Genomic DNA, 26,216 nt, shown 5'->3' with positions numbered 1-26,216 from the left:
CCGGAAGAGGGGTCTCTGCTTCCCTCGGGTCAAGGCCGTCGGACCGTGTCAAAGAGTTAGCAGGGATCACAGCGGTATTAACGGTGAACCACGAAAGCACTGGTCCATCTGACCCTAGTCTCTGGATCTTTCCGCGGTACGAGGTGCGTCACCCGATGCTAATGGCGGGAGCCTTGTGAGCCAGTGACACCGAGGCCGCCGCCTGTGTGATGCTCCCAGGGGAAGGGAGCCAGGCTGACTGTGGTTCCCCAGGGGGCCACAAGGAGGCCCGGCAGTTTCTTGTGCCTCCACCAGCAGTGGGGGTGAGGGTCTGTGCGTTTGCAGGGTTCACTGCATCGTACACGGAAGATGTGTGCCCTTTACTCTGTGTCTGTAATGCCTAGGAAGTTCTTAGAGAGAAGCTGGGAAAGACTGGTTCGAGAAGAAACAGCTTATAAACACCCCGCACTCCCAACACATACAACCGCCTGCCGGGAGCCTGGAGCACACAAAGGGCCACCTGTCCATCCTCCTCGGCTTCTCTTGAATGACTGTAGTCTTTCCAGAGGTTTCCGTGTGGCCCACCCCAAAACGGCACACAGTCTCCCGCTGAGGTTCTCAAATGACGCTCCTGGGGAGTGCAGGTTTCTGGCAGGTGGATGGAGGGTGTCTTCCTACTGAAAGTGAATAATAGCCTTTGTTTCCCCCACTTTGCAGAAAACTTTGTGGGTGATATTCTCTTCGTTTGTTGTGTTCTTTTTGTAAAAATGTCCTTAGATCTGTGTCATCTACTATTGCCTCTCTTCCACTGAGCTCTTACCAAAAACGGAGCTGGTGAGCAAATAGCAGATGTGTGTTCGAGGAAAACATACAAACCGGTTGACCTCTCACTTGTGGGGTGAATGGGGTGGTCATACTGCCACGTGACGAGCTCCATCAGCGGATCGCAGCGCGTTTTCCCCTGGGGTGGGGGTTCTGACCGCAGGGGGCGGGGGTGCTGTTTCCTGGGCCCCCGGGCCGTTGGAGAGCCCCGGCCCCCCGGGAAGGGTGGGACGACTGAACTCGGGAAGGCAGAGGAAGAGCTGGGTCAGTTATGTTTTCCAGACCCAGGCGAGGCAGATCTGTTCCACTCCTGCAACCAACGAGTTATGATGCCGAGCCCCCGGTTCCCTGCAGGCTGCACCCCTAAGCCCGGGTGCCACCCTGACCCTCCCCACGTCGCTTGGGGGTGAGGGCCCTCCAGCCCGGGGAGGCAGCCGGCTTGCACCTTCCCAAATACCCTGACCTTTCACTATTTTAGAACAATTGCCCACTAGGTCTATTTTTTAGACCCCAGAAGGGCTTTTGAGAATAAACGAGCTGTCAAACTAAACACATATATTTAGTTTGTGGTCAGATAAGCCTCAAAACTAAAACCTTTGATCACAACCCCAAGATTTTCTTCCTAATGTTTTATGCCTGAATTGTATTTGGTTTGGTCTTACTTTCCTTCATTCTTATTTATTCTTTCTTTCTTTTTTTTTATATTAGGGCTACATGTTTTTAGAGCAGTTTTAGGCTCACAGTAAAATTGAGGGGGAGGTGTAGGATTTATCATACGCCCTCACGTACAGCCTCCCCCAGCTCAGCATCTCCCTCCCGATGCTAAATTTGCTTCGGCTGAGGAGCCCGGAGTGTCACGGCATCCTCACCTAAAATCCATAGTTTATATCAGGGTCACTCTGTCTTGTAGATTCTGTGGGTTTGGATGAGTGTATATTGACACGTGTCTACCCTCTTGGTATCGTGCAGAGTATTTTCCCGGCTCTGAAAGTCCTGTGCTACACCTGTTCATCCCTCCCCCTGGCAACCACTGATCTTTTACTGTCTGCATAGTTTTGCCTTTTCCAGAATGTCATAGAGTTGGAATCGTGCAATACGTAGTCTTTTCATCCCTAAGATTTTGAATCCATTCTTTAAAGAGCAAAAATGTTTATTGAACAATTTCTTTGTTCCATGTCCACACCTGGCACTGAGCATAATACTTTGAATCAAGCTAACAACAGATGCCTCCCGCCCTGCATCCAAGGACATTAGACCACAGCGTTTAATGATTTTACCAAAGGAATTTTGCCCCAGGAGGTCAGTAGGCCTGGCCGCTTTCGTCCCACTGGTGTGACTCTTAGAGACCTGAATTTCTTTACCAAGACACTCGCAGAAACAGACACACACGGGCATCAGAGCTCAGGGACCCAAGTGTTAGCTAGAGAGAAACAGAAACGGGGGTCGGGGGGGGGGCAACACGGGCAGGTGCAGGGCCACCGTCACCGGGGAGGGTGGCCGATAGCAGCAGGGTGTCCGCCAGGCCCGGGGCTGCGGGAGGGACAGAAATTTTATCTTAGCGACCCTTCTGTAGTCCCAGATAACAACCCCCAAAAAGGCCGGTAATTAAAAATCCAAAGCATGCTGTTCGCAAAGGGAGCCTTGAGATTTTGAAAACGAGTTTTAATTTTGGGTCTAGGTGAGTGAAAACTCAGATGAAAGGTCCGTGCGAAGGTGGCTTCAAAGCAGCTGTCTTCTCTTTTGAGGAGGAAAACAGTCATCAAATCGCCTTCTTGATGCAATCAGCCCGGCCGGCGCCTGGCTCTTTGGCGTTATCAGATAATGGGTCTGCCTTCTCGCCGGCCCCAGCGCTTTGGAGCCCCTGCCCAGTATCTCCCCGGATCTGAGCCCTGGAGAGGGGACCCGTGGAGCGAGGCTGAACAGCCTTGCAAGGACGGCCGATTGCCGCTTCTAGCAGCCCAGGTGCACGTTTGGCCACGGATGATAATCGCGTGCCACCCACGGGCCACGGCGATGTAGCCTTCACGCTGAGCCAGTGCAGATTTTATGTTCTAGAGTTGAACGTTTGCATCAAACCTGGTAAATGTCACTTAGATATTTAAGTCAGATGCTTGAGGTCTTGTGGGTTTTTCTGTTTGTTTGTTTGTTTTGTTTTATTTTTGTTTTTGTTTTACCGTGACGACCTTTCGTTAAGGAAACTTTTTGTTTTATTATTATTATTTTTTAAAGTGTCTTTCTTTATTTTGAGAGAGAAGACAGAGAGAGAGAGAGAGAGAGAGAGAGAGAGAGAGGAGGGCACACAGAGAGGGAGAGACGGAATCCCAAGCAGGCTCTGCATTGTGAGCGTGTCGTCAGTCCCCCGTGGGCTCCGAGTCACGGATCGTGAGATCATGACCTGAGCCGACATCGAGTCAGACGCTTAACCGACTGAACCACCCAGGTGCCCCTAAGCCAGTTTCCATCCATTAGTGATTTCAGAGTCCCCAGTAGCTACATGTGTCCTGGTGAACATTATGTTCCAGAGGACAGATTTTGAGAGGGGAGCTCAGCCCAGGGTTTGCTTGAACAAATCAGGGTTCCCCATAGAAACTGAACACGTCTCTTCCTCGGTAAATAGACACCCACACTCATGTGCTTGCTGGCAGCTGGTGGCCTCATCCTGCAGGGCCACTTAAGGCCATCCGTGATCTGGTGTGTGGAGGGACGGTCAAGCATGTGTGGGGAAGCAGGCCGTCTCTGGTTCTGGTGTTGGCTCCACCCCCACCATCCCATGACCCCACTGGCTGATCTAACTCCTCTGTGGATATTTTCTCAATGGTGGAAATGAGCCTACAAACAGGATGTACCTTATAGCATCGCTCTTACGCTGAGATGAGAGGGTTTCTACTCGAATGTAAGGAAGCGTCACACCCCACGCTAAACCTTCAGTAATGACAGGACGTATCCCTGTGACTTGATGGTTATTTCTGACCAAGTTCATCCATCTCATGCTTGCAATACCGTCAGGTCTTGGGACTACGGGGAAGATCAAAGGATAGCGGAACTCCCACTGTCAAGGCTACGGTGTGTGGCCACCACCTGCTACAGAGACAGGAACCCCAGAGAGCTGGGTGAGCTGCAGCGGTGGCCGACGCACCCCTCCAGTCTCTTCCATCCAAGTCACAAAGCAAATGAGTGTCACCACACAGGCTCACGCTGGTCTTCCACCCCCCCTCCCCGCTCCTCTCGTCTTCCAGCCCCTTCCCCGCTCCTCTGACTGCGCCAACTCCATGCTTCCCGGGCTCATCACGGGGATTTCTCCAGGAAAACACAAAATTCTTGAATGGTGAGCTCTGAGAACCCATTCTGGAGAGCAGGGGCATCGTGGGCCTGCGTGTTTCAGGTGCACAGGACGTGGCGCAGGACGTGGGACTGAGGCGCCCGGTGGTGCCTCTCTGTTCGTCCTCTCCTCTCGGCACTGATTTTAACAGCCTTATTAAGGAGCCACTTAAACCATGACATTTACCATTGCAAGAGAACAATCCAGTGACTTTTCTAAGGAGATTTTCAGAGTTGTTCAACCATCACCCATTCCAGCGTCACAACATTTCTGTCACCGAACAGTCCCCTCAAGCCTGGTCACCTTGGATCCCTGCACATCCCCAGCCCCAGACACACTGTGATCTGCCTTTTGTATAAGCTATCTCTTATCTATTCTGCATATATTCTGTAAGAGGAATTATATAATAGGTCTTTGGCTTCATTCACTTAGCATAATGCTTTTGAGGTTTATCTGTGTTATAGATGCCTCAACATTTCATGTCTTTTAAATACCTAACAGTTTCCCACTGTAAGAAAACAGCACATTTTGTTTATCTCATCATCAGTTTGTGGACATTTAGGTTATTTCTACTTTTTCGCTATTGTGAATAATCACTGCTTTGAACTTTTATACATCTCTCTGTTTGGACTTGTGTTTCTGTCCATCTTAGGTAGATACCTAGGAATGGGATTTCTAGGCTGAATGTTAAGTTTATGTTAAGTTTACGTTTAATATTTATTTTATTTTATTTTTTTATTAGTTTTCTTTATTTTTGAGACAGTGAGAGACAGAGCATGAGCGGGGGAGGGGCAGAGGGAGAGGGAGACACAGGATCCGAAGCAGGCTCCAGGCTCCGAGCCGTCAGCACAGAGCCCGACGTGGGGCTTGAACCCACAGACCGTGAGATCATGACCTTAGCCGAAGTTGGACGCTCAACCGACTGGGCCACCCAGGCACCCCAGTTTATGTTTAATGTTTAAAGAAACTTCCCTTTATATACCCTTTTTGGTCTAAAACTATAGAATTGTTTTCCAAAATTGTTTTGGCTCCAGCCCTTCATCTGTTTTTTCCTTTTAGATTTTTAGAATAGGCTTGCCAATATATTCCTAAAGGTCTGTTGGCATTTTGATGGATACTAGGTTGAATCTGTATGTTAAATGGGGGAGAACTGACGTATTAACAATTAATACTTCCACTAATAAGCATGGCATTTATCTCCATTGAATGAAGTCTTCTTTGATCTACTTTGTCAGCGTTTTGTAGATTTTAGCACACAGACCTTGTACATGTTTTCTCAGGATTATACCTAAGCACTCTATTTTTTGGTTGCTATGGCAAATATGATGTACCAGCTTTTCATTTCTAGCAGGTAGAAATACAAGTGATCTCATATAGACCATGTATGACTCTCTTCTGTAATATTGCAAAATATACTTACTATTTCTAGAAGATTTTTCTTTTTCAAAGACTCTGGGAATTTTTAGGTAGATAATCATGCTTCTATAAATAGAAATTTCTGATTTACAGCACAATTTGATGTCGAATTACAGTGGCAAGAGAGGAAGTCCTTGCCTGTCATTCAGTCTGATGGGCCATCATTCAGGCTTCTGTCATTAAATATAATGCTGGTTGTATGTTTTTCATAGGTGCCACTCAGCACATGTAATGGGGAATTTTTATCTATTCCTAATTTACTGAGAATTTATATCGTGAATGAAGATGATTATTATTTTTTTGTCAAATGCTTTTCCTGAATCTAATGTGACTTATCTCATTAATATGGAGAATTCCCTTGACTGATCTGCTGATATTTAACCAGCCTTAAATTCCTGGGGTAAACATCCAGTCTACTAATGGGTCGTCCTCTTCTTTCTTTGCTGGATTCGAGTTGCTGATACTTAGTTGAATGAAGACCAGTTGCTTCTGTTCTTTAGTTGGCTTATCTTGTATTAACTTTGTCCGGATTCCATACTGAACGATGTTAGTGTGGTTTTCTACACTCCATTTCTTTGTGGAATGAGATTATGTGGACTTGCCAATGATTCTTCAGCATTTGTTATACTTCACCAGTGATACCATCGACCCAGGATTTTCTTTATCAGAAGACTCACAACTATGAACTCAAGTTCTTTGACAGATACAGACCTACACTGTTGACCTGTTTCTTCCCAAATGAGTTTCGGTAGTTGTGTCTTCCAGGGAGCTGGTCAATTTCACCTGCGTTGGCAAATTTCTAGGCTTCTGATTTTCTTTGTATCCATTATACCTGCAGGTCTGTTTTCCTGATTAATTCTCAGCTTGGGCAGGCACACCTGCCTGGGTTACCGGTACGCAGCCTCTTGGTGCCTCTGCCCTCATGCTAGTGTGAGTCTGACCCCAGCACGGATGTCCCCAGCACGGACGTCCCCAGCATGGACGTCTGCTTGTCGTCTGGGGCTTGTGGTGAATTTCTCCTTTCCCACTACCCTAGCTGAAATGGGTTTTCATCACTATCCTGAAAGTGGTAATGTTCGTATCCATAGATGATAGATTTTTTTCAAAGATTCTTTGGGAACTTTTAGATAGATAACCATGCCTAAAGATTACAGATTCTTTTCCACAGAGGAAAGAGAGAAAAGTACCGGCTGGGTTTTCATGATCTGCCTACAGTGAACAGTTGTTCCTGTCCCCAGACCTACATCACAGGGTTGACTTCCTCAGCTCTCTTACAATTTTTAAGGAGATTCCCTGGTTTGGCTCTAGAGGGAAAAACTTGTAAGATGATGCACATGTCTTTTAAAATCTTAATTTCTTTACTGTAAAAAGATACTGAAAGGATTGTCATAAATAATAAAGAAGTGAAGGTTGTATTGATTTCAGTATTAACAATGACTATTAAGGGGCATCTGGGTGGCTCAGTCGGTTAAGCGTCTGACTCGTGATTCTGGCTCAGGTCATGATCTCAGGTTTGTGAGTTCAAGCCCCGTGTTGGGCTCTGTGCTGACAATGTGTAGCCTGCTTGGGATTCTCTCTCTCCCCACTCTTCTGCTCGTGTGATCTCTCTCTGTCTCTCAAAATAAATAAATAAACTTAAAAAAAAACAGTGACAATAAATTTGGTGACTACTGAGTATATATTTAGGATTTCCTCTGGCTAGACACGTTGCAGGGTCCTTTACATAACATCTAATGTTAAAACAACACAATGAGATAGCTGGCATTATTGTTATTTTCTATTTCTCTAATTTAGAAAATTAAAGCCCAGAGCCTTAGTTTCACCAAGTCACAAAACCAAAATAAATAAAACGTAGGAGATTGTAAATTTGTTAAGTATCACTTTTGTTCACGTAGGGCACATTAGCGTATTTATAGAGCATAAGTAATACAGTGTGTGTCTGCATACAAAATAGCTTTGTTTAATATACATTATACCTTCCATATGCGTACAACAGGGTTCAAAATATGTTTATACACTCATGGATGAGTCAGAGGGGGTTTCCATTTTTATAGTACAAAGCTCCTAATTATAATAATCTTCTAGATAAAGATTTCCAAGAAATGATAGCCAAGAGTGCCATTAGTTTGGGAGACCAATAAAATTCATTATTCTGTAAGTAATGAATATGTGGTTTCCCCAAGATAATAAGTTTAATAACAATGAGATACTAGTGAAAATATTATGATAACATCCTGAACACAAGTTTCTTAAAATTACATTATTTAAGTTATTAATGAGATCTAAGTTTTCATTAAAAGAAACACACTAAATAAATGTGGCACCCTAATTATTGGAACTGTAATAATTTAGCAAAAAAAATCGAGAGTTTATATTTCAGTATTTATGGTACTGAGTATACTCTTTGAGTGTTACGGTGACAATTATATTTTCCATAACTCAAATGTGCAACTAATTTATGAGAGAAGCCTAGAGACCAAACCCAGCTTATTCAAAACAAACAACTTAATTAGGGGCTAGTAATATTTTACTGTAATTGGCATATAAACACCCCCTTGACAAATGTTGACTTTTATCATTTTGATCACAAGATAAATTAACTGGTGATTAATTAGGTTAGTTACTTCCTGGCACAATTGAAGGGAAGGGCTCTGATTTGCTTACTTTTAAGGAGAGAATTGGGTTTCTTCAATAACTCAAAATAGATATCTAGGTGGATAACAACCTTATATTCTCCTTTATATTTTCCTTATAGTCTCTTTGTGTGTGTGTGTGTATATATACATATGTATATAAATATACTTATATTTCAGCTGTTCTGTTCCAGTCCAAGAGAAGAAAATTTGCAAGGGGGTGAAATGTTATGAGCAATCACAGAGTGCAAGTTGGAAGCTTGGAAGTTATTGCTGTGTGCCAAGAACAGCCAAAATGTTAGGGCGCCTGGGTGGCTCAGTCGGTTGAGCGCCTGACTCTTGGGTTCAGCTCGGGTCATAATCTCACGGTTCCTGAGTTTCAGCCCTGTGTTGGGCTCAGCACTGTCTGCGCAGAGCCTGTTTGGAATTCTCTCTCACTCTGTCTCTGCCCCTCCCTTGCTCTCTCTCTCTTTCTCCCTCTCTCGAAATAAAGAAGTAAACTTGAAAAAAATAGCCAGCATGTTAGAACAAAGTTCTGTAACTCCAAGGTTGGATGGCTTTGCATACTTGGTTTTGACAAGTACCACGAAGCTGCTGTAATGAGAACAGTGTGCCAATGCTGAAACAATGTGCACACAGGTCAGTGGTACAGGGATCGAGAGCCTGGAAAGGGACCCACACAACACAGTGAATAGTCAACTGACCTCTGGCCTTCCCAGGGGAGCAAAGGCATTTCAACAGAGAAAAGTCAGTGTTTTTAACAAATGGCATTAGAATACCATATATAAGAAGAAAACAAAAAGAACCAAGGCATAGAACCTTCTTAAAAATTAACTCAGAGTAGACTAAAGACCAAAACATCAAACACAAAATTGTAAAAGTTCTAAAAGAAAATAGAAAAGATCTATGTGAATTTGGATCCGGTGGTACATTTTTAGACATATCGCCAAAAGCTCAACCCAGGAAAGAAAACATTGATAATTTGTAATGTATTAAAATTAAAAGCGTCACTATTGTGGAAGTCACTGTCAGAGAATGGAAAGACAGCAGCAGACTTGGAGAAAATATTTGCGAAAGAAAAATCTGATAAAGGACGTGTGTTAAAATTATACAGGTAACTCTTCAACTTCACCTGTAATATGACAAACAGTCCAGTTAGAAGTAAGCAAGAGATCTGAACAGACACCTTACTAAAGAAGATGTAGAGATGAAAAATAAGTGCATGAACAATGCAAACTCTTGGCCAGGGTATGGAAAGTTCACTGCTGGTGGGAATGCGAAATGGTGTGGTGACTTTGGTAGAGAGGCTGGTGGTTTCTTACAAAACTAAGCATGGTCTTAATGATCCATTCCTCATGCTCTTAAGGGTTTGCCCAGCTGATTTGAAAACTTATGTCTACACAAAACCCTGCACATTAATGTTTACTGAAGCTTTATTCATAATAGCCCTAAACAGGAAGCAAGCAAAATTCAGTCGGTGAGTTGATTTCAAGCTGTGTTATGTCTATACGATGGATATAATTCAGTGATCAAAAGAAATGAGCTAGCAGCCCATGTAAAAGAAAATAGTGAATCTTAAATACCTATTTCCAAGTGAAAGAAACCAGTCTTTAAAAAGACACATACTGATGTTTCCAATTATATGTTGTTCTAAAAGGTAAAACTTAGGGGCACCTGGGTGGCTCAGTTGGTTGAGAACCTGACTCTTGGTTTTGGCTCAGGTCATGGTCCCAGGGTCATGGGATCCAGCCCCGTGTTGGGCTCTGCACTGAGTGTGGAGTCTGCTTGGGATTCTCTCTCTCCCGCTCCCTCTGCCCCTTCCTAGCTCATGCATTCTCTCTCTCTCTCTCTTTATCCCTCCCTCCAAAAATTAAAAAAATAAAATAAAATAAAAGGTAAAATAGTAGTGATGGGAAAAAATATCAGTTTGCAGGGGTTTTGAGAAAGGACAGAGTGTTGACTAGGTGAAACATGAAGGAAAATTATGGATGGTAAAACTATTCTGCAGGTTGCTGTAATTATGAATTCAAGATGTTGAGCATTGGCCAAAATTCATGGAACAAAGCTTCAGAGCAGAAAGAGGGAATTTTAATGAATGCAACCAAAAGATCACTTAGGAAGGGCTGGATAGACTATAGAGCGTAGCAGATACATTTAGATTTATGACAGTGCCGGAAACAACTTCGTATTTGTGCGAGAAATGGGTGTGAACTCGGTAGCTTCGGTAAAGCATGGTGTTTGTAAGGGTAAAGGCAAAAGCGGCTGTGCCTAAAGACTGTTCTCGTTGATCGAGCTGACGTTCTTTCCCGTGAGGACAGGAACTAACAGTTCTGGAAACAGTACGCACACGTACTGGAATTGAATGGTGAACTACATTCATGGGGGAGGGTGGGAGCCAGGTTTCCACTGTTGGAGTGGGTTGTGTACAGGTAAGATGGGGGGTAGGACAGAGTGATCCATGTGGCAATCGATGAAAGTTGCAGGTGTCAGTATGAACTCTTATTTAGCTTAGTGTAGACATAGATGCTTATATACCAAAATGTTTCGATACATGTGAGTACCTGGGGTTGTAGAAACACCTGTCTCCCTGCTCTGCCAGCCGAAGGCCTAGAAACGAGGACACTCGGTAGCAATGAGCACCCCAGCTCCTACGTCTTGGGTTCTAATACCATTCTGTAAAGAAAGGAACCAGGATCTGAGAAGGGATGGCTGCAGCTTGGGGAAGGCAATACACGAGATGCAGCTCTTTACCACTGCAGTCACCTCCCAAGACACATTGTCCTGGTCTAACCTTGGAAAAACATCAGATAGGGCCACGTGGGTGGTTCAGTTGGTTAAGCATCCAACTCACTCTCAGCTCAGGTCATGATCTCGCAGTTCATGGGTTTGAGTCCCACAGTGGGCTCTGCACCAGAAGCATGGAGCATGGAGCCTGCTTAGGATTCTCTCTCTCTCTCTCTCTCTCTCTCTCTCTCTCTCTCTCTCTGTCTCTGTCAAAATGAATCAATAAACTTTTAACATTTTTAAAAAGAACAACATCAGATAGATCCCAACAGAGGGCATTCCGTAGAACACCTGACCAGCACTCCTCAAAACTGTCAAGGTCATCCAAACCAAGGAAAGTCTGTGAGACAGCCATGTGACTTGTAAATGTTGTGTGATGTCCTGGGTGAGACCTGGGACAGAAAAAGGAAATTAAGAATAAACTGAGAGGACACGTGGGTGGCTCACTTGGTTGAGCATCCAACTTCAGCTCAGGTCATGATCTCGTGGTTTGTGAGTTCGAGTCCCACATCCGGCTCATTGCTGTCAGCGCAGAGCCTGCCTCAGATCCTCTGTCCCTCTCTCTCTCTCTGCCCCTCCCCTGCTTGTGCTCTCTCAAAAATAAATAAAACCTTGGGGCGCCTGGGTGGCTCAGTCGGCTAAGCGTCCGACTTCGGCTCAGGTCATGATCTCGCGGTCCGTGAGTTCCAGCCCGGCGTCGGGCTCTGTGCTGACTGCTCAGAGCCTGGAGCCTGTTTCAGATTCTGTGTCTCCCTCTCTCTCTGACCCTACCCCGTTCATGCTCTGTCTCTCTCTGTCTCAAAAATAAATAAATGTTAAAAAATTTTTTTTTAAATAAATAAAACCTTAAAAAAATAATAAACTGAGGAAATCTGAATGAATCACTGGCTTTACTGAATAATAATATATTCATTTTTGTCAACTAATTTTGAAAAGTGTACTTACTAACATAAGATGTTAATAACAGAGGAACCTGGGTGGAGGCTGTGTGAGGGCTCTGTAGTATAGCCACAGTAATGCTGTAAATATACAACTATTCCAAAACAAAAAAAAATTATTTAAAAATCCTTAAATGAATTTAAAAGTAAAGATGATAGATCGATGTTAGGTGTGACCACAATTACAGATATTTGTGGGCTGGGGATTTAGAAGCATTAACAGAATTTTAAACTTCTTTGTATGGTTGTTATATTTAAGTTTGCTGTGCTCCTTCAGGTAATCCAAACCATGAGTGTGGTTGAATCAGGTGCCTCCTGAGTGTTGTTGAATCAGGGTGCCTCTGGATGCCTTAAGCACACCGGAAATTTCCCTTACGGTGTCTTCCTACCTTCCCCAACCTGAATTAGAGCTCGTCAACATGGGACCATACTGAACAGGAGAGTGAGCTGAACTTAAAAATAGGACCCTGCAGGGGCGCCTGGGTGGCGCAGTCGGTTAAACGTCCGACTTCAGCCAGGTCACGATCTCGCGGTCCGTGAGTTCGAGCCCCGTGTCGGGCTCTGGGCTGATGGCTCAGAGCCTGGAGCCTGTTTCTGATTCTGTGTCTCCCTCTCTCTCTGCCCCTCCCCCGTTCATGCTCTGTCTCTCTCTGTCCCAAAAAATAAATAAACATTGAAAAAAAAATTAAAAAAAAAATAGGACCCTGCATTTCTATTGTATTTTCCTTAAAAATTTTAAATCACTTATGCAATTATTTTATTTGGTAAGTATATTTATTAAGTATATTTATTTTGCTTAAGTATATTTTGAGTCTGTTGTGATATTATTGTTTTTTTATTTGGATGAGAAAAAGAAGTTATCTAAGACAGCTAATTCTTGGCAAATCCACTCATTTATTCTTTTATTCAGTCACTTTTACAAACATATATTTATTGAGTTCCTGCAGTGTGCTAAACGTAATCTTAAACATTTGGGAAGTATCAGTGAAATTCTCATAAAAGGCATGAGCTCTCCTAGATGTTACACCCTAGCAGGGCGGACACATAACGAATTCTGAGCGTGACAGACACTTTGTTTGTAAATGATGGTAGAACATAGGAAGTGTAATGGAAAATTAAAGCACAGAAGAGTCTGGAGGATTAGGGATGTAGGCTTGGGAGAAGGGATGGCTTCCAGATTAAGTAGGATGGTTAGCACAGGACTTTTTGAAAGTTGAGACTTGATACGGGATTTAACAAAGGACAGGGGATCCATCAAATGGTTACCTGTGAGAAGATACATACATACCCCCGGTGCATCCCTAAGGCAGGAGTGAGTGGTGTTGGTGTGTTTGAAGTACAACAAGGAAGCCGGTAAGACTGGAACAGGGCACGAGGGGAGGAGCAACAAGAAAGGGCTCAGAGGACAGTGGGCAGGCAAGGTGACACAGGTGTCAGTCCATCCTGAGAACTTCAGTTCTATTGCAGACAAGATGGGGGACATTCTGGGACTGTGACCACTCTGGCTCTTGCCTGGAGAGGGCACACTGTCACGGGTGGAGGGAAGGAGCTGAGACATTCAAGGAGGAAGCCAATGCAGTAAGCCAAGTGACATATGATGGTGGCTTTCAGATCAGTGACCGGATTCTGGAATTATGTTTAAGATTGAGCAAAAAGGCTTTCCTGAAGGGTTGAGTGTAACAGAAAGAAAGAAAACACAGTTTTCTTTGGGGTGGGGAGACCTCAAGGAATTGCAAGGCAGAATTGGAAGAGTTGAAATGTTGAAGACCCCGGGCAGAACAAGTTCAAGAGAGGAGACGGGTGAGAGGTTCACCGTGGCACGTGTTGATTTGAAACTTCTGTCCAAGTCCAGACGGGAATATTGAGTGCGTAGCTGGATGTAAAGTCTGGAGGTCTGCACAGAAGCCTGGGCAGGAGGCATAACTCTGGGGACATCGACACATAGTTAAGGCGGGATGATGAGGTTGAGCAGGGGAGCTACGGACAGACAGCCAAAGAGCAGCAGAGACGGGCTGGGACCAACACCCACATTTCCTCATCCAGTGTTCTTCCTGTGAATCTTATCAACACAGGGACACTGGTGTAGAATAGCTCTGTTGAGACCGAGATGTTCATGTGTGCACAGAACAAAAATAGAAACAAATATGAAAGGCAAGGTTTCATATGATTTCCATCGTAAGTAAACGTTGATTTCATTGGTTTTGGTAATTTTCCATCTCCCCTGAAATCCTGGCAAGATTCTTCATGGAATATCACCAACATAAGTTGTTCTTGCAAAATCTAAATTTTCTTCCCCATTAAATGGGAAAATGTAATCTACATTAAAACAAATTATTACCAGCTAAAGACCAAGGAATGCATTTAAAATGTAGTTAATTGTTTAGCTATTGCAGTGTTTATATTTTTGTGGTTTTTTTTTTTCTGTTGCTCTTGTAAAGTTGCCTTGTTTTACTTTTTAATAGAAATTGTAAAATTAAAGTGCCCAGGGGCAACTGGGTGACAGTCAGTTGAGCAACCAACTTTGGCTCAGGTCACGATCTCACGGTTCGTGAGTTCGAGCCCCGCGTCGGGTTCTGTGCTGACAGCTCAGAGCCTGGAACCTGCTTCGGATTCTGTGCCTCCCTCTCTTTCTGCCCCTCTCCCACTCACGCTCTGTTTCTCTCTCTCTCTCTCTCTCTCTCAAAAATAAACATTAAAAAAACACTTGAATTGTACACCATGATGACAATATACATACACATTTTGTGTGTGTGTGTGATGAGTGCACCCGAAATCCACTCTTAGCATTTCCAGTGTTCAGAACAGGATTCCCAACTGCAGTCCTCATGGTGTGCGTGAGACCCCTGACCTTTCTCGCCCTACAGAGCTGCAACTTCCTGCTCACCTCCCCTCTTCTCCCCCTCCCCACCCCTGGTCACCAGCCTTCTCCTCTCTGCTTCCTTGTATTTGACTTTTTAAGGATTCCACATGTGAGATCATGCTTTTTTTCTTTCTGTCTGCGTCTGTCTGACTTATGTCACTAACATCATGTCCTCCGGGTGCATCCATACGGCTGTAGATGAGAGAATCTCCTCTTTTATTTTTTATTTATTTTTTTTTAATTTTTTTTCAACGTTTATTTATTTCTTGGGACAGAGAGAGACAGAGCATGAACGGGGGAGGGGCAGAGAGGGAGGGAGACACAGAATGGGAAACAGGCTCCAGGCTCTGAGCCATCAGCCCAGAGCCCGACGCGGGGCTCGAACTCACGGAGCGCGAGATCGTGACCTGGCTGAAGTCGGACGCTCAACCGACTGCGCCACCCAGGCGCCCCGAGAATCTCCTCTTTTAAAGCCGAATGATATTTCATTCCATATATGATACCTCACCCCTGTCAGGTGCTATTATTGACACGATAACAAGTGTTGGCGAGGACGTGGAGGAAAGGGGCCCTTGTGAGCTATTGGGGGGAATGCAAACTGTTGCAGCCACTGTGGAAAATGGCGCGGAGGTTCTGCAAAGAGTTGAAACTAGAGCTACCCTGTGACCCAGCAACCCCACCCCTGGGCACGTATCCAGCAGAAATGAAACCGGTACCTCGAAGAGCTGTCTGCACCCCCGTGTCTGCTGCAGCGTTACTCACGGTCGTCAAGCTAGAGGAACGATTTAAATGTCTGGCAACAAATGAATGGATAAAGAAATTGTGGTATGTGTGCCCTGCGTTTAAATTACATTTCCAGAATTGGGAAATGCCACAGAGACTAGGACACGGTAGAGCAGATTAAGCCCTGCTCCTTTTTGTTCTCAAATCTACAACAAAGTGTCCGTGTGGGAGGGACTGGTGAGGGTACATAAGGCTCGGTGACATTTGTAAGGTCAACCTTGCTTTTGCTTTTAATGTATGTAATGGATTTAGATTGTTATTTTTAAATATATGTACCTTTTATTTTAGAGAGAGAGAGTGAGCAGGGGAGGGGCAGAAGGAGGGGGAGAGAGAGAGAGAGAGAGAGAGAGAGAATTCCAAGGTGGCTCCATGCTCAACACAGAGACTGATGGAGGGCTTGATCCCACGACCCTGGAATCATGACCTGAGCCAGAATCAAGAGTTGGCCTTTCAACTGACTGAGCCACCCAGGTGCCCCTCTCCGTCTTTTAACACTCCATGCATGATCCTGAATTCAACTTAGTCCTCTGTGGTGATGACAGAGTCGAACTAGGTGCTGTGCTGGATTTTCCTCAGGACACAGAACGCCTCCCCCATCCCAGCTGGAAGGGAACCTGTGGTCACCGCACTTTCTGGGCTCCTTGCTGAAAACCCTGGCACACTTGCGTTTAATATACATCCAGGTGTTCCAGCTTAACTCTGAGCGCCGAGGGTATATTGTCAGAATCCAGAACGGGTTTGGAGGGCCTCCGACTTGTTCTCTCCGAATCTGCCACTAAAATCTGTGAGGAGGGAAGAGAGTTCTCGCTTGTTTTAGACTGAGTACGTCTTTCCCCCACCAAGATTCACGTGTAGAAGCCCAACCGCCAAAGCATGGTGTTTGGAAGCAGGTCGTCTGGCAGTAGAGTAGGATTAGATGAGGCCGTGCAGGTGAGGCCCCCAGGATGGGATCGGTGCCCTTATAAGATGAGGAAGAGGCTGGATGGAGGTCCTTCTCTTCTCCAAGTGAGGAGACGAGAAGGAAGACACGTGCCTGCCAGGAAGACAGGCACACCAGGAGCGGAATCTGCAGGCACCTTGATCTCCGATGTCCAGCCTCCAGAGCTGTGACAAGTAAACATGTGTTCTTCGAGCTGCCAGCCTGTGGTGTTTTGTTATAGCGGACTAAGATACCGCTTTAACTCATGGCCAACCCCAAATGACAAGCAACAATGACCAGCTTCTCTTTCTACACCATTAAACGGAGGAGCACCTCCCCTTTAGGGGAGCAAGTGGGATCCTGGCTGATAAAACAGAGTGCTCTCCTACGTGAGCAGCTATGGCCCCTGGGGGCGGGAGGCATTCCATGCGAAGGCCTTTGCTGGTGGCGGCTGGAAAGACACGGGGTGCAGAAACCTGCCAGGCTGAAATTCCAGGGTGGGCATCTCTGCGCACGTGGGGTAAAGTGTGTGAGATACACGTGAGGAACGACCACCTTTCTGCAGTTTCCTACAATGACATCATTTTTCTATTACTATTATTCAGAACTAAAAACTAAACACCGATTTTTTTGCACTTCCGTCAAAATAGGGGAATTATTTAATCCAAGTATTCAATGAACTGACTCCAAAACACTTTACCACTTGGAACGGTTTTGTCCGCTGGAATACTAAAATCAAACTTTGCAAAAAGGAAAAATATGGTAGTTCATCCAAACAAACAAGGTCAAAGCATGGACCAAAGGCTTGCTTTCACTCCATGGGGAAAGCTCAAAGGTGTGTGATATTTCACTTCGAGAGGCTCTGTCACTTGTGATCTCTCACTTATGGGGACAATGTTTCGTTGGAACTGTGTTTTCAATGAAAGAATTGTATGTTTTGATAATTGTACATTCTGTACTAGAATGGAATATTATCGAGAAGGCCCATGAAATTCTAAACATCTAAATTTGTAAACGTAGGGGCTCCTGGGGGGCTCAGTCGGCTGAGCCTCAGGTCATGAGCTCATGGTCCGTGAGTTCAAGCCCTGCGTCGGGCTCTGTGCTGACAGCTTGGACCCTGGAGCCTGCTTCAGATTCTGTGTTTCCCTCTCTCTCTGACCCTCCCCCACTCATGCTCTGTCTCTCTCTCTCTCTCTCTCTCTCTCTCTCTCTCAAAAATAAATAAACATTAAAAAAATTTTACAAAAAATAAGTAAATTTGTCAACGTATGTGCAGTTTTTTCCTTAGCCAGACTCTTGAGGTGACATTTCTTAGTACGTGGGATAAATATCCCGTATTAGAGACTCAGTTTAGCAAAAATGGCATCGCAGTCTTTCTGTGCGAAGTGCCTTCTGCAAGCTGGAGACCCTGGTGGTGTCACTCACCGTGGGTCCGAGGGCCTGGGAACCAGGGCAGCCGATGGGCGAGCCCCAGTGCGAGGGCAGGAGAAGACTGACGTTTCAGCTCAGATGCTCAGGCAGACGCAGGGGAAAACTCCTCCTTCCTTACCTCTGTTCTGTCCAGGGCCACAGTGGACTAGATGAGGATCCCCACACGCAGGGCATCTGCTTTACGGACATTGACTCACCCTCCCGGGCACACCCAGAGTAATGTTCAGCCAGATATGCGGGCACTTCGTGACGTGGTCAAGTTGGCACAGAAAATGAGCCATCCGTCTACACTTAACCTGCAGGGGTGTCCGGCCTCCTTGCGCTGGTGCTGCCCAAGGTAGAGATGAAGGGGCTTAGCTGTCGATCCGGAATATGGCTCTTACAGTCGGAGACCTCCCTGGAGGCCCCCTGCCACATCGCCTCGCTGTTTCTGCCTGTCTAGACTCATGTTTACCCGGTTTAACTGGCTACACAGCCTGCCTGACTGCCTGCACACAAGGTTAGAGAAGCCCTCATCGACACCCTCCCCTGGCCCCCCCTGAAGCCGGGACACCTCACTTAGTTCCTGGCGATGCGTGTGGACGCTGCCCAGCCCCGGGGCCGAGAAAGTGAGTGTCCACCCCGGGACTGCCTTGCTCTCTTCCTCTGGCTGAATGGTGCCCTCTTCCTTCACCGTCACCTAGCCTGAGTACACACTGTGGAGCCCGCCCGAGCCTGCGGGTCCGTGTGCAGCCCCCCGCGGGCCCTGGCCGACACAGGAGTGAATCTTCTGGGCCTTACTGGAATATGCAGATGAACCAGGAGAAACACGGACAGCGTCTTTATAAAAATGAATTTTTAAACACGGATTTTTCATTTTAATCAGCCTGCTCTCTGTTCTGATTTAAGAGGGTTTAAATCTCTAGAATGACGATTATTTTCCGAGTGTTGTGACCTGTATTTTGTTTTGTTTTCTTGGTTAATGGGCCATATTTGTAGGATTTCTGCGGTTGCAAGTGACAGGACAGCAGTCTCCTTGCCTTGGAGTAGAATTGACCTTCGTCACGAAGACCCTGGGTCTTCCTGCGGAACTCAGGAACACCGGAGCAGGTGGGCCCAGAACCAGAGAGCATCACCCCTGCCTTCTCCCCGCTCTGGGCACCTGCTGGCTGCTCCTGGCAAGTGCACGCCGGGCCACTGATTCACACGGAGCGAAACGAGGTACACGCCTCGGAAGCCCGTGTCTCCGATGTGTGTGGATCCCACGAGAGATCCTTCTGGGGTGGGCACGGGAGGGCCAGTGAGGATGAGGCATCTCCTAGCCCTGCCTCACTCACCCCTGTAAACCATTCACGTATCTCGTTGATAATCGTGTGGCCACACGTGTGCACCTATCCCTACGGATTAGAGCCGGAAGGGGCCCGCCTATGCTTTTTAGCGACATTTTGTATTTTCTGCGTCAGAATATTGGAACTGTTATATCATCACGAGAGCGGACCAGGGACGCACTCTGTCATTGTGAAATCACACAGTTGTATAGTTTTTAAAGACACGCATCTTATTCATGGGGCAAAGTAGGAGCGTGTGCGCCGGGGCCCCAGGCCTACTGTTGCTTCCCTTTCCTTCTTGGAGGCTCTTCGTGGTGTCTCCGTGGTAAGGGTACCAGTCCACGACGGGGGAAGAGGCAGGTGGTGAGCTGCGTGTCCCGGGCACCCCCGTCCCCTTTCCCTTGCGCACACGCACCAGGACCCTATGGCTGCCCCACGGCCATGGTGATGTGGTATCTCAGTCCTCCTGCTCCATTTCTCCCTTCCCCACCCCGCTGCGTGAGATTCACGACTCATCACGTTCACCCTTGTGCATCTGGGCTCCCACACCCTCCCTCCCCACTCTCCAGGCCACCCCGCCCGAACCCCGGCACTGTAACATCCACCCGCCCTGCTCTGCGCGTGCATGTGCCCGGGGCTGGAAAGAGCCCCCCACGATGCCGTGGTCTCCCGTTGAACCCACAGTATTGCGTTCTGATTCAGCTACGGTCACATAACTCATCATCTTCCTCTCCAGTCCAGGTATCTTCTGCTGTGTGCCACTATGCACACGTTACGTGCTTTAAGGCGTAGACATGACTTTGAAGAAGTTAATGTGTGACTTACTTACAAAGGGTTAGGACGTGCAGCCTTGGCCTCTGATTTGAGCGTCGAGCTGTCCATGGCAATAAGCCCAGTGGGCAGAACGTTTTCACGAACCGATCTGTAAAACACACATCTGATTAGATTTTCAGGCAGGTGTTGGGTGTATTTTATGGATGACACAGGGATGTGGCTGGGAACATTTTAAAAGTCGTAGGCTTGAGGGCATATCGAGTTGAGTATGTCCCACAGAGGGAATAAGGTCTCCTTAATTGTCGTCCAAGATCACGAGGGTGTTACGCACAGAAACGTGTGGGGATCTGAAAACACTTGACGTGAGTCGTGAGCCCCTGCCGCTGTTTCCTGTGGTGTTCTCCCCGGATCAGGGTTCGGGGAGGAAGCCACGTGTGGCCGGCTGTGCCTTTAAGCTGTTTGGACAACTATTTTCGGGCGGCTCTATCTCTGGTCAGTGCCTGAGCGAACAGCCGACACAATCCTTCTGGTTAAACAGTACGTTAAGCCTCTTTGTTTGGGCAGGAGCACTGTATGACTGGAGGTCCTCTGGGAGATTTTTAACAACACAGCTCTTGCCTCTAGCTGTACAATTACTCTCTTTTCCTTCCCTCTCAGGTTTATGTGTGTACTCGCCGTGTTTCCACGGTAAAAACTTCACACGCCCCCCCCCAGAGGCTCTCGGGGAGCCCCTGAGCCACAGTTCTGAGCGAAGGGCTTGTGTTCGTGTCTGACTTCGGACTCTGGCCCGAGGCTCTGCAGACGTGCACCTGCTGATGGGGGCAGCGCTGAACCCCCAGGTGGCGGTGCTCGACCCCGCCCTCACAGAAATGATCCAGGACATGGTCTGTCACGTGCCAGGGTCAGATAGAATCAATCCGCATGGACTTAAAAATCCAATCGAAAATATCCATTTGTGCATTTTCTGGTGCACAAATGTTGACGCATCCAACGATCTCTCTTGAACGAGGAGATAAGTAGGAACAGGGGCATAAAAGTGTGTGCATCTGTGCGTATACATGGACACACATACTCACTTCCTCAGGCTGTACACCGAAGAGTATCTAAATGACAAGAATGGAGAGCTCTAAGAAAACTGTAAAATTCAGCAAAACATGACTTAGCTATTGCTATGGACTGAATAGTTGTGTCCCTTGCAAATTCCTGTGTTGAAACTGAACCCCAAAGTGATGGTCTTAGGAAGTGGGGCTTTTGGGAGGGAGGTCATAAGGGTGGAGCCCCCATGATGGGTCCTTACAGGAGAGACCCCAGGGAGCCCCCTCGTCCCTTGGCCAGGCGAGGACATAGCGAGAAGACACCGCCTGGACCAGGAAGTGAGCCTCACCGGACACCAGGTCTGCTGGCTCCTGAATCTGAGACTTCCAGCCGGTAGGATTTTGAGGAATAAAGGTTCATTGTTTACAAGCCCCCAGGCTATGGCATTCTGTTATAGCAGCCTGAGCTAAGACAGGTGGATGATAAAGAAAAAATGTTTCAAAAATTCAGTAGTAACCCCAACAGTGCCACAACGCCCATGTGTTTCCAGGGCGGGGGTGGGCCCAGCGGGGGGGGGGGGGGGGGAAACGCCTAGTATCCCCTCCCAGGAATACAGGGTCACACATCTGTTCTCTCCTTCTTGAACCAAGGTGGGCGTCAGCGGCTGCATGCACCTCAGTGTGGAGTGTCCACCAGAACTTTAATTTATGCCTCGAAGCGTTGCCCTTGTAACTTAGCACCCGAGGGAGGCGCCGTTGCACGGCCTCCTGTGACGGAGACGTACTGCCCGTGCAGGTGTGCAGCAAGCCTGTGTCCCCCCTTCCTGGGCACAGAGACCAGGCTTCCCCTTCATCCCTGCAGGTGGGCTGGGCACCGTGGCTGAATTGCAGCAGAAGCAGAAGTGGAAGGGGCCGGTGCCACCAGTGTATCTTCCTCCTACAGAAGCCTAGAGGTGTGGTGTGTGCTGTGTGTGTGTGTGTGTGTGTGTGTGTGTGCACGTGCTTCCTGTTGGTCCTCCCTAAACCACCTCAGACCTGATGGGCCTCGGCCTGGACCCTGACGGGAAAGACCTCACTCAGGCTCTTTTGTGGCTGCCTCCTTCTGCATGAAGCAAAGTCGCCATTGGGAGCTGGAGCCCTGGCATTTCCTGCCTAAATATCTGAGCAAGTGCCCAGGACATGCTGGGTCCTCTTCTCCAGCCAGTTTCCTGGAGGGACGACCAGTGGTCAACATCCACACTCGGCAGCCCAGGCTTTGGAGATCAAGTGTTGTTGGCAGGGTAGGCAGTTGGAGATTGCATGGGTCCACACGGGGTTTGCCTGTGTGCATAAGGGGATATCCTGCATACATATGGGGATTACATGTGTACAAATGGACAAACATGGCCCTTTGTGACACTGATGGAATCTGGGGGGGGGGGAGGGAGAAGAAGGGAGACTAGCTGGGATGCAGAGTGAGCGCCGGGTACTGGGGTCAAGGGCTGTTCCTCCATTCACTACCACATTTTGGCACAATGCAAGGGGTCTGAGAATTTACGGTTAAATCCGTCCTTTAAAAGATTATAGCTGTATGTTTGTCAAGGTAGGGGACTAAATGCCCTGCACAGTTAGTTCCTGATTTATCACTATAAATATTTAGGTGTGTACTATATGGACTTTTTTGCTTGCCCCAAGCCTCGCAGATACAGCGAAAGGGTCATTGAGCGAAAGGTCCGGTGGAGTCTTCTGAAGTTCAGGCAATGGAAGAGACGACTCACGGACGACACGGGCTGCTGAGGCCGGGCGTGGGCACGTGCCCCGAGCCCGGCCAGCTACACTGGATTCCAAGGAGAGCCAGGAGTACAGTTGCTGATGTTAAACCATGTCATTTACTCCAAAAACCAGAATTCTTTACCTCAGTGAGTACAGAAATAGGAACTAAGGGGGAGCGTGCTGTAATAAGGAAACTTCTTTAACGTTTATTTATTTTTGAGACAGAGAGAGACAGAGCATGAACGGGGGAGGGTCAGAGAGAGGGAGACACAGAATCGGAAACAGGCTCCAGGCTCCGAGCTGTCAGCACAGAGCCTGACGCGGGGCTCGAACTCACGGACCGCGAGATCATGACCTGAGCCGAAGTCGGCCGCTTAACCGACTGAGCCACCCAGGCGCCCCAGGACACTTCTTTAAAGACAGCCTGGGGCTCTGTTAGCATTACAAGCTAGAGAGATGGAATCTGGGCTGTGGGCTGGCAGATGTCTAGGGAAACGCTCCCCTGATGAGCACTGACCGAGCATCATGGGTGCCATTTCTTCCCATCCCTTGGTTCCTGCTTTAAACCTGGATACCACGCTTGGTGCTGGAGCAGCGACTTGGGAAACATCTGGAAAAAATAATCGGAGATTCGGATATATCGAACCCATGGTAAGTCATTTATCCTAAAGTTGTTGTGTGAAAACATTAACTATTTTTTACCTAACACTTGTCAGATTTTCTGTTACACCCAACCCAAAGTGTTGCTCTAGGATACATTGCTCAGCTAGTCAGATACACAGATGTATATTTCCCCATGGCTCGCTGCCCTTCTAGCTCCTAAAACGTCATCAGATGGTTCCTACTTGCTCTGACAACAAATTTCAAGTCAAATCACACCCGCGAAAAAGTTACGTAAGCACCAGCTCCTACAAAATAGAGCAAAATTTCAAGTCACTAGCCAAAGTACTATTATTATAGGGCAGTAGGGAAAGCATAGAAATAGAGATAACGTATTTAATTGGTAGGTTAGAAACTGTGCCGTCTTCATCAATTAAAGATATATAGACATTCTTTATTTCAACATTTGTACAGAGAAACGAGATTCTGTTAATATTTTGTGTCCCAGTAATTCACATTTCCACATATAAAACCCACATAAAATGGCAAAAGGACTCTATCTCCTTTTCTGTTGATTTAATATCGGTATTATTCCGGATCACATACCTATATTCTTTGAGTACATTAAACTCACAAAGAAAGAAGTTTCACGCAAATATTTTAATTCCTACAATTTTACATAACTGGGTCCATACTTTCCAGGGCTTTCTAAATATTTGAATCAGAAGTGGCCTCGTTTCCCTTGAATGTTGACATTCCCTCACAATTTTGATTTTGGGAATGATTACATCCCCACGATGGACGCATTAATTTAATGAGGGCAAGTGTTCAAACACGTTGTAAATCAGGCGAAAGCAGCTGTAGACACGGAAAGTAAACACACACGTACACGGGGAACTGACCAGAAAAGAGCGGCAGGATCTCGGCCTGCTAACAGCCGTTTCCCCCAACCGTCCTTTTTATCATCTGACAAACTTCAGCACGAGCACGTCTGTTGGAAACGTGTACATCGCGATCCGCCGAATGTCCTCAAGGGTTTGTTCCCGGCGCTAGTTGAGAGGTGACGGGTGCACTGGCTGGTCCCTTGGGTCCCTCTCTGTGAGTAGCGACCACCACGCCCACCCGGTTTGGGGTTCTGGTAGAACAGTCTTAGGAAGGAAACACAGAACCTGTCTCGAAGAACCACCCGTGGCTAACAGCACTACAATACGTGCTCGTACAGAGTGCGTTACCGCTTAGGGTGGGGGCGCAAATTTTAACCTCAGGTCTACATGTTGCCAAGAAGTATTGCTATGATGCTCTACGCGCAGTCTTCAGTCCTGGTTTATGTAAGAAAACGTGCTCTCGCAGCCACGGTGGACTTCCATCTAGCCACCGGAACTCTCGTTGCTTAAATTTCATGCTGATCTTCTTTGTGTCTCCCCAACCACCCTCTAGCTAATTTAATTCATTAAAAAGCAAAGCTCCCTTTTTAGAAAGCTAGTGTATTTCTAATTTTCTCCAGTTCTGTCTCTGTGGCCCCAGGTATCTGTTTCCCCCCGATAGGGAGGCGGTGTGGAGAAGTGTGGCCTCAAATCTGAGGGCCCTCTAATACAGAACATCGAAGAAAACTCCTTGCCCCACGATTGCTGCGCACACACCTTACTGCTATTGGGAGCTCGCTGCTTCTAGCTCTACAGAAGGTAACTTGTGGGTTTTTGCAGGAGGTCTCACGGCTGCTGTCCTCTGCGATGTTCGTCCTGCCTTCCTCCGTGAGAGTCCACCAGCAGTAAATTGTGGCATTTGCATGAGACTGTATGTTGCTCTGCTGACATCTGACATGTGCAGGACAGCGGGCAGGCACAGGCAGAACATTCTAAGAGGACACCCCTTTTCAGCAGCATAAATCACAAATTTCAAAAATAGGAGTTTCTCAGATTTTAGGATTTCATTCCACTCCATTCGATGGCCTCACAGGGCCTGAATACAGCCGCCGGGAACCGACAAAGAAAGCATGAAGAAAATCTCTTCTGTTTTCATGTCTTCCTTCGAGATATGCCAGAACACTCCTCATCAAGCGAGTCAGGATGCCGGGGGCTTTCTCGGGGGCCTCTGTGTTCTTTCTCTTCTCCGTGGTGATGGCTTCAAGATGAAGTAGAACACCAAGGCATTCATCACAGGAACTATTGCTTTATTCAAAACATTTAAAAAATAAGCACAATAAATCAGGGTTTTTTTCCTTTGCAAGTATTAAATACAGATGTACTATATGCATATGAAATTTTTGATTAAACTGTCTTTCACCAGTCTGTCTCTTTAATTAAATAAAGCCTGTTTGGTATTAATCAAGGCACAAAGAATTTATACCCCAAATCCAGATTAATTAAAAGCCTGGAGCTCGGAGAACAGACTGCGTATAAAGACAAAAATAAATCAATCCAAACATGATATTTATGAATATGGACTGTTTGTGAGCAAAATATAAATAATTTAGACGGAGTAATATATGTCAGATATGTGATAGGATTATTTTATATTATAGAGTGTATTTACATGTAAATTTGAACTCACGTTTTGAATTAAGGTTTCTATTTTTAACATTTATTGTTCATTACAGAGTGATGATAGCTCTTCCTGGCTAATCCTCTCACAGATCCTGACGCTTTTAACTACCTGCTCACATGCATCATCAGGAAAGGGAGCCCCAACGTGGACCCATAACTCTTTTTGCTCAGTTTGGTTTAATCTTACTCAACATTACATCTGTGTCCCAAAATGGAGCACGGTCTAGTGCCCCGTCATGAGTCACTGGGGCCCAGCTCAGGCACGACATTTAAACTTGGTATTTTGAACTCATTAGTATGTTCACCAAATTAAAATTTGTAT

This window comes from Herpailurus yagouaroundi, unplaced genomic scaffold (assembly GCF_014898765.1).
Source record: "Herpailurus yagouaroundi ecotype Mexico unplaced genomic scaffold, PumYag 203, whole genome shotgun sequence".
Lineage (NCBI taxonomy): Eukaryota > Metazoa > Chordata > Mammalia > Carnivora > Felidae > Herpailurus > Herpailurus yagouaroundi.
Note: the sequence above shows the minus strand (reverse complement) of the source record.